General features: G+C 39.2%; 1 pseudogene; it reads right to left on the minus strand.

Annotated features, from left to right (window-relative positions):
• Nucleotides 1-2,632: 2,632 nt before the first annotated feature.
• LOC149175564 (methionine gamma-lyase pseudogene) overlaps nucleotides 2,633-13,421 on the minus strand; it is an 84,491-nt pseudogene continuing 73,702 nt past the window's right edge.

Here is a 13,421-nt window from a genome sequence, read left to right on the forward strand (position 1 = left end):
CATTTGCAAGAATTTCTAATCAAATCGATAAACTCACAGACATGAAAATAATATTAAACACTATGCACACTATTCAAATTCAAAACACTATGGAAATGAAATTAACAGTGTACCAATTCCACGCAGGGCCCGTCCACGTTTCACTGGCACACTGAAGAAACTTCAAGCAATGAGAATATTAACACATAAACACTGTTGGAGTAAAATGGTGACTGTAATTAAGTTCTGAAGATTGAAATCACATACAAGAGTAGCATTCTGGAATAATACACAGAGATGATAATCGTTTTTGAAACAATACAATATGCAGTCTTTATCTGCTTGTCTCCTATCTAAATCGAATGTACATACATTAAGCAGATGTTTCTAGTTTTACAAAAGAGTGATTTTTGTCCTTTCTAATCTAAACCGATTTCGAAAAGCAAAACGAAATCAGTTTGGGAAACCATGGCTTTTTGCTGCCTTTGTGACCAAAAGGGCTGGGTTTGACCAGCATTGAATGCATATCCAGGAGCGTTAGATTTGTTGTTGAATCGATTTTTCACCATGCATGTACATTACAGATCACGTTCCCATCCATTGCTTTGACTTGCCTGTCATGCCACATGTCACATCATAAACCATTTACAGGAAGTTATGACATCCTGTAATATTTTTGTTGAAAATTCCTAATTTCTAACATAAAAATTCACAAATTAATTTTAATGTAAACTAACAAATATAATGCTATTGATTAATCAATTTCGATGGATATGAGGGTTTATGGAAGAAAAAGATAGACAAATGATGGTGTTTCCAGAAGAAAAGGATGGCAATGGAATGGTACCAACAAATACCAACAAGTTGCCTTCAACCATCAGTACTTTAATCCAAAGGGGAATCTCTTTTAGTAGTCACCCCCATAGCCCAAACTTGAATATGGATTTTGCACAAGAGAAGGATTGGTGCTTCCTAGTTGCAAATTCAATGATGTAGCTCTCAAGAGTTTTGTCAACCCAAAAGTCAACAGATCTCGTTAAATCTATATCCAACCAATGTAGACCATCCTCATGGAGGTGGGGAAGGAAGAACCCCAATTGGCAAGAAAAAACCTGTGACCCCCTGGGGCTATAGTGCACTTGGAAAGAAAAGTCAGAAGAGAAATACATACAGTGATGCTTCAATCCTTCGTCGACGTGAGTAAGAATGGTTGGATATCCATAAAAAAAAGGAAAGAAAGGTAATTGATCATGGCACGTTCACTGAAAAAAAAATCCTTTTGTGGCTAATCATTCATTGAGGAAAATTAAAAATCTAAACATAAAAGAAGAAAAGAAGATAATAGTTACTTGGTCCCAGGCATCCATCATTGTACCCAAAATGATCGGTCATACAATTGCTGTTCATAATGGGAGGGAACATTTACCCATTTATGTAATAGATCGTATGGTAGACCACAAATTGGGGGAATTTGCACCTACCCTACTTTTCAAATCAGCTACAATCCAAGTTCCACGTAACCTTGACTGCGTCACATCACTCGATTTATGTTGAAGTCAAGTCAACTAATTCTCTAAGTCCTCAAGAAAATTGCACCAAAATATCTCGTATTGATCACAAGCAGACTCAGCATACATAACATCATCTTGAATCTAATCTTGATCCTTTTGTCTCAATTGTACTTGCTGCAAAACAAATTGATCAAATTTATAATGCCACCATTCTTTGATCTCCTGACCAATATGCCTTGGCCACATGATCTAGATCCCCTAAGAAGCTTGGGGTCCTAGTAATGGAACCATTTTTTGGTGGAAAATTTGAATTGAATAATGACCCAGGCTTCATCCTAGGGTTCTAACAAAGATTTCCACATAGTCTAGCACTTCTCTCACATTCTCACTCGCTTGGATCAAAGGAGTGTCTCATCTGAGGCAAGACAAAACCATAAAATTATAGAATCAGATCTAGAAGTATATATTATGCAGTCTATGAAACCATCCATACATTCATTTCCAAGAAGCTAAATTATGCATTTAAAAGAGAATAATCAATATACCAAAATTTTTAAAAGGGGGTAAAGAACACATAAACATGCAACAAAACTCCCATTCACATTTTATTATTAAACAACAATCCTTAAGTACATATTATGGCACATTATATGCTTATGCGTAGATATTACAACTTAAAACAACTAGCAAAATACATCATTACATAATCAAATCTGCCTACAAACAATCTTTCTTTTACACAATCCAAATCTAATCTTTGCAATGTCATTTAAACTTTCGTAAAGCCTTCTAAAATTTGTTTCTCGCTCCTTTGCATCTTCTTTTATAGCCCGTGTTCACTTGATCTAGTACTCAATTCCTTGCTCGCTTGATCCGTGGTTTTCCAAAAACTCGAGCCATTACCTTAGTTTCTAGTTGACTGTATCAAAATTGGTTCCAGATTTTTCAGTGTGCACCCTTACTTTCCGTTGTGCAATTCCCAAAACAAATATTTTGCTACCGCTTTGATTTTCCTTTGCAACTTCTATTCCTTAAAAAATGAAGGACCCAACACTAAATTGCATAGAAATTCTTTATTAAATAAGCTCTAATCTAATATAACATAACTCGGTTTATGACATGTGACATAAGTCACTTAATTACTAACCTAAACTTAGTGTTGCACTGGGTGAATAAGCTAGTATACAAAACGTATTCGAATATGGCTTGTTTCTTATGAGTAAATATCCCCTGTACTTATGAGAAAATACAAGAAAATCAACATGAACAAATATCCCTTCAATTATTCTCCTTGATGAGCTCAAGACCATTAGCCAAAATTGTATATAACTTTGCAGGTGGTGCATGAACCTGTTGGCCCTCTCCTCAGTCTCCATGTATACACACAACATCCCTCCATACCCAAACTCACATTCACCATGGATTTTGAAAGGGCTTATTGAGGGTGATCTTCAAGGTTGGGATAAATAACTTTAATTCCCAATTTCCTCATTTTTCTTGCATGTGTATATGATCTGTGGCAATGCTCCTTCATCCTTATTCCCAAGTGGGGAAGCCTCCTCGAGATCCAAAATGGCACTTTCAAATTCATTGTTAGCTCTACAGACCCACATACTTCTCCTCCTATAACATCAACAACCCCATTGATATATTTGGAAATGCTATGAATAAAAACATCAACAGTTTTGTAGGGGGATAAGGTCATGGGGGAAAAGGTGTTATCGACCACCACTTTTACAATTTTCTCATGTGGAATGGTAGAAAGAGACAGAATGTATGCAACTGCTAGAATTTGGTTTGACATGGAATCAAAGTATAAAACCTTTATATATGGTGTTATGGAATTTTTTTTCACATCTTCATGCATGTGTATATCAACAAAAAATGTTGGAACTCCATAGCCCCTTGTGAGAAAATGTGCTAGTAGTGCATGGGTTTCTCCATATAAACACCCAGAGACCACAAGGTGGTCTCCATGGCTACACATATGAAATAAAATAGAAGATATTGCATAAATATCACTAGAACTATAGTACGTAGTGAGAAAATCGACATGAGAATATATCCCCTCAATTATTCTCAATTGATGACCTTATGTTGATTTGTTATATGAGAAAATATCCCCTCAATTATTCTCCCATATAGGTGAGCCATATACCTTGCTTATTATCTCACATTGTGTGTATGATATGTCATTAGAAGACCTCTCACTTAGGCATAATGCCTGCAAATTTTTGATTTCTTTTATTCAATTTTTTGCCTTTGTATTAGAAATTGAAGAGGTAATGCAACATGAATATTTTCAAGATGACCTAAAAAGTGAGAAGAAACCTAATCATATAAACACGGTGAAGCAAGGACTGCTTGATTCTTGCATCAATGATGGTTGTGTAAATTAGTCTAAAATCTTTATTAAGCATGTCATTTATAAAAAATTCCTTGAACATGTGAAGAAGGGTGTAACGAGTTCATGTTAGGATATTCCAACACATAGGAAATAGTTAAGTACAACTTGGTCTAGTGTAGAGTTAGGTAAAGTGTGTTTCTTTACCGTTGTACATTTTGTAACTTACAATCCGACGGTCACGATATGTAGTGATCCGACGGTTCATTCTCTCCTCGGTATTACCGACACTTGATCCGTGGCTTGACACCCGATTGGTCCATAAATTCTATTTAAAGCGCATGGAGGGTCATTTGTAGGGTAATCCGTGCATGAGAGAAGCTTATGTAAATTTTCATTCTTTGATTAATAAATTGCCTGAAGTGGCCGCGTTGGCTCAGGCCGTGGACTGTTTCCCTCTTTGAGGGTTTTAGCCACGTCAAAAATACTGGTGTATTGATCTGTGATCTGGTTGTGAGCGGTGTCCTTTTGGTGTTCTTTCTGAGGAACTTACCCTGTAAATTCCTACATGGTATCAGAGCTATTTGAGGGCCGCGTCCGTTGGTGATCCAAATCTGAAGCCGGTAGAACTGCATCCAACTGCTGTTTCCTAAATCTGCTGTTTCTGACTGCTTTCGGGCTGAGAGGACTGCTCTGTTGTGTTCGGAGCATATGTTCCAGTGAGGAACCCCTTTCATTTCACACGAAAAGGTTTCCGGTAGCCCTAGCTGCGTCATTTTTAAGATCTGGAGGTATATAGTGTTTATTTGCAGTTTACTGTTATTTTCTCTCTGCTTATTTCGGTTTCGGTTTATTTAGCTTTTTTTTAACCGGATCTATACCTTTCATTTCTGCGTATGCTCTTTGCCCTGCGACTCTGTGCGATCTGGGCAAATCAGAAATAGAAAGGAAGGATTTTTCTCATGCGTATGCTCTTTTCCCTGCGCCTTAGGGTGATCTCGGAAAATCAGAAACATTGAGAAAAATATTTAGTTTCCGGCCAAAGCTAACTTTGAGCCGCAAGGTTCATTTTTGAAAATATTTAGTTTTTTGGGTAAAGCTAACTTCGAGCCATAAGGTTCGTTTTCTTTGCATGTCTGTGTTGGGTTTTGTGTTTTGTGTTTTGTAGGGAAAAAGAGCTTTCTCAAGGCAAGCACGCAACCCAAAGCACCCCCCCCCCCTCTCTCTCTCTCTCTCTCTCAAATTTTTTGTATAGATCAATTGGTTCAAAGATATTTTAAGAGAGTAGAGGTCTTGGGTTCAAGTCTCTCTCTCTCTCTCTCTCTCTCTCTCAAATTTTTTGTATAGATCAATTGGTTCAAAGATATTTTAAGAGAGTAGAGGTCTTGGGTTCAAGTCTCCATTTTGTGGGGGCGGACTTTTTCATTTCCGCACATTCCCGCACTTCGTCGGCAACTTCAACAACTTTTTTTCAAAAAGCCATAACTTCTTCATCCGGAAGCCTTTTTCAGAGCCGTTTTTTTTAAACCAGCCTAATTTTTCGAGATCTATCCATTGGAACACTTACTTTTAGCATCTTCAGCTTTAGTTTCTGTTGAAATGGAAATTCAATACCAAGTTACCCTTGACAGCACCAACTACTTCCAATGGTTGTCCTACATGGAGGATTTACTTAGAAGTAAAGGTCTCTACCGAATAGCCACAGGCCAAGAAAAGAAACTGAAAGATGAAGACAAAGCTGCTAAATGGGAAAATAGACAAGATCAAGCACGTGGTTTGATAGGGATGTCTATTTCTCCTGATCTTAGATTCCATATTGCAGAACTTGATACTCCTCATGAAGCAATGGAACAAATCAATAAAGTTTTTGGGATTAAAAATGAAATTAAAGCCCATCAACTTGAAAATGAGTTGCTTACATTGGACCCTAATAATTTTTCTTGCATTGAAGATTTCTTGTCTAAGTTCAAGACCCTTAGATATCTTTTGGAAGGTGTTAAGGTTAAGAAAGAAGATAGTAACCTTATTTATTCCATCCTTACTAAGTTGGGACCAGCCTACTCTGTATTTGTTTCCACCTTCCATTCTACAAGAGAAGCCTTCATTTCTCAAGGAAAAGACTACAAGCCCCCTTCCTTTGACTCTTTTTGTGATTCTTTAATAAGAGAACAAGAAAAACTCTTACACCTTGGTCTTCTTAATCTTGGAAACTCTTCCAAGAAAGCGTTAGCCGCCCAGCAACAACCAAATTAAAAGAATCCTAAGAAGTCATATCCTAAAAAGAATGGTCCTAAACCAAACAAGGGTCCTAAGCAATTTCAGCCCCAAAATGAAAAATCATTTCAGCAAAATGATAAGACCAATAAAAACAAATGGAAGAAGACTGATAGACATTGCAATTTTTGTAATCGAGATGGCCACTTAGAATCAAAATGCTTTAAAAATATGGAAGCCTTGGAAGCAGCAATGAAGAAGCATAACATTCATTTGGGGCAATCTTCAACTTCAACTTCATCTTCAGGAATGGCACTTTCTGCATGTCATTGTCAATCATCTCGGTCTGGTTATGCATTAAATGTATCTTCTTCTTCTCATTCTCATGAGTGGCTCATTGATTCTGGAGCTTCTTATCACATGGCCAAAAACAAAGCCATGTTTTCTTCTTTAAATGATTATAACACCAAAAATATATATGTTGGTGATGATAGATCTCTTAATGTTGTAGGGACTGGAACTGTTCATCTAGACAATGGTCAGTTTAATGATGTATTATGTGTTCCAACCTTATCCTGCAACCTTCTATCTGTATATCAGATAACTCATTCAGGTGAAGGTAAAATCATTGAATTTTCACCTCATGATGTTGTAATCAAGGACTTAAAAGATCCTAAACAGATTTTGGCTACTGGCATTGCTGATGATTCTACAAGGTTGTATAAGTTTCACAACTTTGGGTCATCAAATATTCCCTCAGTATTTGTTGCTCATAACGATGAAGTGAGCAAACTTTGGCATGAGCGATTTGGTCACTTAAACTATCGCTCCCTTCAGCATCTATGTAAAGAAAATATGGTGACAGGTCTTCCTATGGTATCTTGCAGAGATGGTGTGTGTTCCGGATGTGTACTCGGAAAACATCATCGGGACAGTTTTGAAAAACGTGCCTCTTGGCATGCCTCAGCCCCTTTACAGCTTGTGCATAGTGATTTATGTGGTCCACTTCCAGTTGTGTCATTCTCTGGTTGCAAGTATTTCTTAACTTTCATTGATGATTTCTCCAGACGCACTTGGGTATACTTCTTAAAACTCAAGAGTGAAGTATTTAACACTTTTTTGGCCTTCAAGGCCTTTGTTGAAAAACAATCTGGACATCAAATTCTTAAGTTAAGATCTAATAATGGCGGAGAATATGTTAAAAAAACATTCATCAACTATTGCACTGAGAATGGAATTCAAATGCAACATACTGTTCCATATACTCCACAACAAAATGGTGTAGCTGAAAGGAAGAATCGCACCTTAAAGGAAATGGCTAATTGTATGCTACAATCTAAAGGACTTGGTCTTAGTTTTTGGGCAGAAGCAATTAACTGTGCAAATTACATAATAAATCGCACTCCTACTAAGGCTTTAAAGAATATCACTCCAGAAGAAGCATGGAGCTCAATCAAACCAGATGTAAGTCACTTTCGTGTTTTTGGAAGTGAAGCGTGGGCCCATATTCCAGATGAAAAGCATAAAGCTTTAGAACCTAAGAGTGAAAAATGTACTTTTGTTGGATATTCTGAAGATGTAAAAGGCTATAGACTTATTCCATTTAAGTCCAAAAATGTTATCATTAGAAGAGATGTAAAATTTGATGAAAATATATCGGCCTGCGAGCCTACTCCGGCGGATGTGCCACCTCTCCCTATCTCTTCTACCTTTGAAAACATTTCTTCTTCAGATGATGAAAGTGAGGATGACAATCCTCCCCCACCATCTCAGGATCCTCCTTCAGCTCCTAAGCTTCCAAAATGGGTTCGTGCTACTCGAGATGCAGCAGGTGATCTTGCCGGTGATCCTACAGATCAGCGACGTACACGTTCTTAGTTCGAGAGAGCCTCTTCTTTACTGGCTCAAGCTCCAGTAAATTATGATCCTGACACCTTTGCAGAAGCTTCAGGCCATCCAGATTGGGAAGCAGCTATGAATGAAGAATATCATTCATTATTGGCAAATGATACATGGGATCTTATTCCTTTACCAAAGGGACGAAAACTTGTTCGATGCAAATGGGTTTACAGAACCAAGTATGGGCCAGATGGGAAAGTTGATAAACATAAAGCTCGTCTTGTTGCTAAGGGCTTTTCACAGGTTGAAGGCATTGACTACACTGAAACCTTCTCCCCTGTTGCCAAAATGAACTCTATCCGCCTTGTTCTTTCCCTTGCTGCCTCCTTCAAATGGGAAGTCCATCAGATGGATGTTAAATCCGCCTTCTTGCATGGGGACTTGCATGAAGAAATCTATATGGAACAACCCATTGGCTTCATACAAACAGACTCCAGCCTTGTTTGTCAACTTAAGAAATCCCTTTATGGTCTCAAGCAAGCTCCTCGGGCTTGGTATGCCAAAATGGATAGCTTTCTTTTAGAATCTGGCTTTTCTAGGTGTCATTCTGACAATACTGTCTACACCAAGAAAGTGGGCAACTCTCTTATCATCCTTGTTCTTTATGTTGATGATCTTATCCTTACTGGTAGTGATCCCAACCTTATAAACCATGTGAAGTCTAGCCTTAAAAGGAAATTTGAAATGACAGACTTAGGACACTTACACTATTTTCTCGGTCTTCAAGTCTTGCAAACCAAGGAGGGTATTTCCCTTTCCCAGTCCAAGTATGCTTGTGATATTCTACGTCATTTTCACATGGAAGACTGTAAGCCAGCCCCTTCTCCCTTTCAGTCTGGAGTCAAACTCTCAGTCACTTGTACTTCTCCTGAAGTTGATGCTACCTTATACCGTCAACTTGTAGGAAAACTTTTGTATCTAACCCATACTCGTCCTGACCTTTCCTTTGCTGTTGGCCTTGTTGCTCGGTTCATGCAAAACCCCCGTGAAAGTCATTGGAAAGCAGCCAAAAGAATACTTCGTTATGTTCGAGGTACAGTTCAGTTTGGGATTCATTACAGTGCCGAAGCATCTCCTCTATTGGTTGGTTTCACTGATTCCGATTGGGCTGGTGACCCTGATGATCGGAAGTCTACTGCCGGTTATGTGTTCACTCTTGGTTCAGGACCTCTTACATGGGCTTGTAAGAAACAAGGTGCCATTTCTCTTTCATCAGTAGAAGCAGAGTATTGTGGTGCCGTAGAAGCTAGTAAGGAAGCATTGTGGCTTCGTCAGATCCTGTCAGAGTTTGGCTTTCAGCAGCAGCATCCGACTACACTTTGGTGTGATAATCAAAGTGCCATTCAGCTATGCAAAGATCCAGTCCAACATCAGTGCAGCAAACACATTGAACTGCACATGCACTTCATCAGAAAGCTCATTCACGACCATGTTCTTGAAGTGCAATATTGTTCAACAGATGATCAAGTTGCAGACATCTTCACAAAAGCTCTCACAGAGGCGAAGTTCACTAAACTTCGATTTATGGTTGGAGTTCAGGAAGTTGTCACTAAGGGGGGATAGGCTCTAGTGCCTCCTTCCTTCTCCTATTGTGTCATATTTGTAAATCCTTCAATCCTATCCCAAGTTGTTCTTAAGGGGTGATGTTAGGATATTCCGACACATAGGAAATAGTTAAGTACAACTTGGTCTAGTGTAGAGTTAGGTATAGAGTTAGGTAAAGTGTGTTTATTTACCGTTGTACATTTTGTAACTTACAATCCGACGGTCACGATATGTAGTGATCCGACGGTTCATTCTCTCCTCGGTATTACCGACACTTGATCCGTGGCTTGACACCCGATTGGTCCATGAATTCTATTTAAAGCGCATGGAGGGTCATTTGTAGGGTAATCCGTGCATGAGAGAAGCTTATGTAAATTTTCATTCTTTGATTAATAAATTGCCTGAAGTGGCCGCGTTGGCTCAGGCCGTGGACTGTTTCCCTCTTTGAGGGTTTTAACCACGTCAAAAATATTAGTGTATTGATATGTGATCTGGTTGTGAGCGGTGTCCTTTTGGTGTTCTTTCTGACGAACTTACCCTGTAAATTCCTACAGTTCAGAGACCTCCATCCAAAGGCTATCTTTTTATTACTTATTTAAAGTTATATGTAACCATCTTAAATATTTTATAGGTAAGCATTAAATTTAACATTTTTAAATGTATCTATAGGAATGGGTAGATTTACTACGTTCAATGTACTTATCCTTTCTAGCATTGCAACTTTGAATGAATGCAAACCTCTTTCCAGCATAGATGTAGAATTTGACTCCTTCAATGAAATTCTTTCGATGAAAATCCCACAGAGAAGGAAACCACCTTTATCACTTTTAAATGAGATCTTATAGCTTGTCAATATAAACCTGAAAGAGTATGGGTGACAATGGGCATATTTTCTTTGACTTGTATGGTGCCATGTATTCCATTTTTCCCCCATATTGGTATGGACCTTGCTAATAATCATCTTATAGAGAGTCATAAATATGAAATCCTCAGTTCAATGGAAGTACATATTTTCCAGATTCAAGTTTTTATGAAACAATTGTGTTGTAGCGACTACAACCACCCTCCAAAATTTTTCTTTAGCTTCGTTTTGGAGCCTCCCTACCAACCAACCTTAGCAGCATATCTTGCACTGTCAATTACATAGGCTTCATTGTTTTTTCAGTAAATTTCCAGCTTGTGCATGTTAGTTTGCTTCTCTCCCCTCACAGGTTGCCATTCTGGACTTGGTCTAGTTGTTGGCTTAGCAGCTCCCTCAGAAAATTGCGAAATTATAGAGGGGAACCAACCTTCCCTCCAGAAATTGAGAAAATTTGTTGGCTAGCCTACTGGGCTTAGAAATTGCGTAATACAGTTAGACAATCTTCCTTGGGAAAATTGAGTAATATGGCCCAACGCTACAACTTAGCCCATAAAATGCATAATTCTAGGCAGCAGTCACCTGCTCCTCCCAGAAATTGTGCAATCCCTTTGGGACAGCCTACCCAACTCCTCCCAGAAATTGCACAGTTCTAGGTAGCAGTCACATGCTCCTCCAAAAAATTGCGCAATCCCTTTGCGATAGCCAGCCCAGTTCCTCTCAAAAATTATGCAAATCCCTCTCTCAATCAAGCAAGTTGTCGCATGTGCCTTTAGATTGACCAGTTCCCTCCAGGACCAAGCAAAAATGATTTTCATGCATGGGCTTCTCTTCTCGAAGTAGAAAAATGTAGCATGCAAAAGGCATCTACAGATGTAGGGATCTATCTTTAGCAGTTGGAAGTTACATGCAAAGCTCATTTTAGGAACCTCTCACCAAGTGTCGCTCTCTCCTAGATTTGTGGCATGCACTTCATAACCTCGATCTTATTAAAACTTATGAATCAGATGCTTCAGAGCTTATTCTTCACATCAATCTTACAACTCTAACATCCCACATTGAATCGAGGAGTCTTCGGCACTTTCAGCTTAGCTGTTCCAGGATAAGTTTGCTTTTCATGTCTTGCGTTGCGTTTCTGTCGATTTTTTTTTTCGCTTCATGTGAGTGATGTCTGGCTGATTTCAATGAGCGCTTGCTGTCCTTTAATGTAGGTTAGCTAGTAGAATCATCATTTTAGTTTTCATTCACATCTCACTGCTTTCACATGCATGCCACTATTTTTGCACCGACGGTCACCGTTGCGGTGACTCACTTCACACACATGCATGTTTTCCTGTTTTCTGAATCTTACACTTATTGTTTGCATGCATGATCATTCACTCTTGTTTACACTCAGTATCACCATGCATTCAAACTTCTCATGTTTTCAGTCACCCGTCGGCGGGTTTGGGCTGCCTTAGCCTAGACCTTGCCTTCCCCAGCTGGCATTGCGCATTTCTAGAAGTGAAGGCTCTGTCTTCCCTCTAGAAATTTCACAATTCTGGCCCAACATTGAAATCTATGCTTGCATTGCACAATTTTAGGAGGCAGTGCCTTAGTGGCCCCAGAAACTGCGCAATGCAGTTTGCTGGTTTACATGTCATTACTGACTGAAATTTTGCATTGCACAGTTTAGTCCTTAGCAGGCTAGGCTAGACTGTGCTTTGTTTAGTTCCAACAATCAATCAGCCTCCTAATAGCCCAAACCATGCCTTGTGTAGTTTTGGCAGTTAGTCTCCCAGCCTCCCGGTGAAAATTGCATAATCTTCACAAACAGTCACATAGGTATGTTTCATGTCACTCCTCTAGTTTGTTTTGGTTTTCGACTAATAGATTGCTTGTCATGAGTGTTGCAATGTCTCCAGGTATCATAGGTGTTCATCTGCCTCTCAGCATCATAGGTACAATCGCTTCCAGGAGAGAAGAGTCGAAGACAACATTCATAGCACAATTGGGGATGCAGTCGATCAAGTGTCTATGAACTTGCCTATCTATGAAGACATCGAGTTTTTCATGGACAAGGATATCAATATGAAATGGCAACAATGTCATAGTGAACAACAACATCAGCAACAACAAAAGGTAGCACAACTGCATGTGACAAACGAAAGAGGAAGGTTGTTGACAGCGTAGAGGAGAAACAAAGTTGCAAGGTCAAGCAAATCCACTTGTGATGAAAGAAGCTTTGGAGATTAAGGCTATTAGGTGACATTGCGAAGGCAGAGAGAGAAATAGATAAGTAGTAGTAGGCACTACACAGACAACAAAAGGAGTTGCAACAGGAACAAGCACAACAGGAGGCAGAACATACACATACCGATGAAACTATGCCCATATAGGTTATAGACCCATCCAGTAGCTGGCATGGAGTAGAAAGGGTGAGAAATGTTGTCGATCGCATGCAAGGTTATTCAGGAGCATGGATGTCATTATGCACATGAATGCGATCCCACCCATTTGGCACACCCACCAAGGCGAAGAAAAGAAGCAAGTCTGACTAGAGGTGGACATGTATTTCGACAAGTTGATGTGCATGGTCACAAGCACGCACTTGGAAATCAGCACAGACACTATGCATCAGTATGTTGCTGGTCTGACTACACTCAAGACGATGATGTGCATGCTATCAAATGAGTTGGAAAATGGGGCCATATCAGTGTACCCATATGAAACGGAGGCAAGAGTTCGCTTTCAATATGATTTCACCATTGAGTGCATGGACACCATCACAGATGACCAAGCTTGCCATCAGTTCGCCATCGTCGATCATTGCAAGGATGTCAAAGATTTGGTCTTACCACAACTTTCCAAGTGTTAGTGATGTCTTGCATGGCTTTCTTAAGCCTATTTTGTCTCACATGGGTACATGTGCATATTGTATGTAACATCTTGTCAAGTGGACATTCAAGTGTCGATAGTTGAATGTAACAACCATAAAGTAGTTGAAGAGTCATGAGGGTAGATGAACAGTCACAAAGGGAAATGTCAAGGGTCATCACACCCTTTGCTATATATAGTCCCTCATAACTCA

The sequence above is a fragment of the Pinus tabuliformis genome, chromosome 4_1, assembly GCF_031772625.1.
Source record: "Pinus tabuliformis cultivar Carrire ecotype Pingquan chromosome 4_1, CPIR1, whole genome shotgun sequence".
NCBI lineage: Eukaryota > Viridiplantae > Streptophyta > Pinopsida > Pinales > Pinaceae > Pinus > Pinus tabuliformis.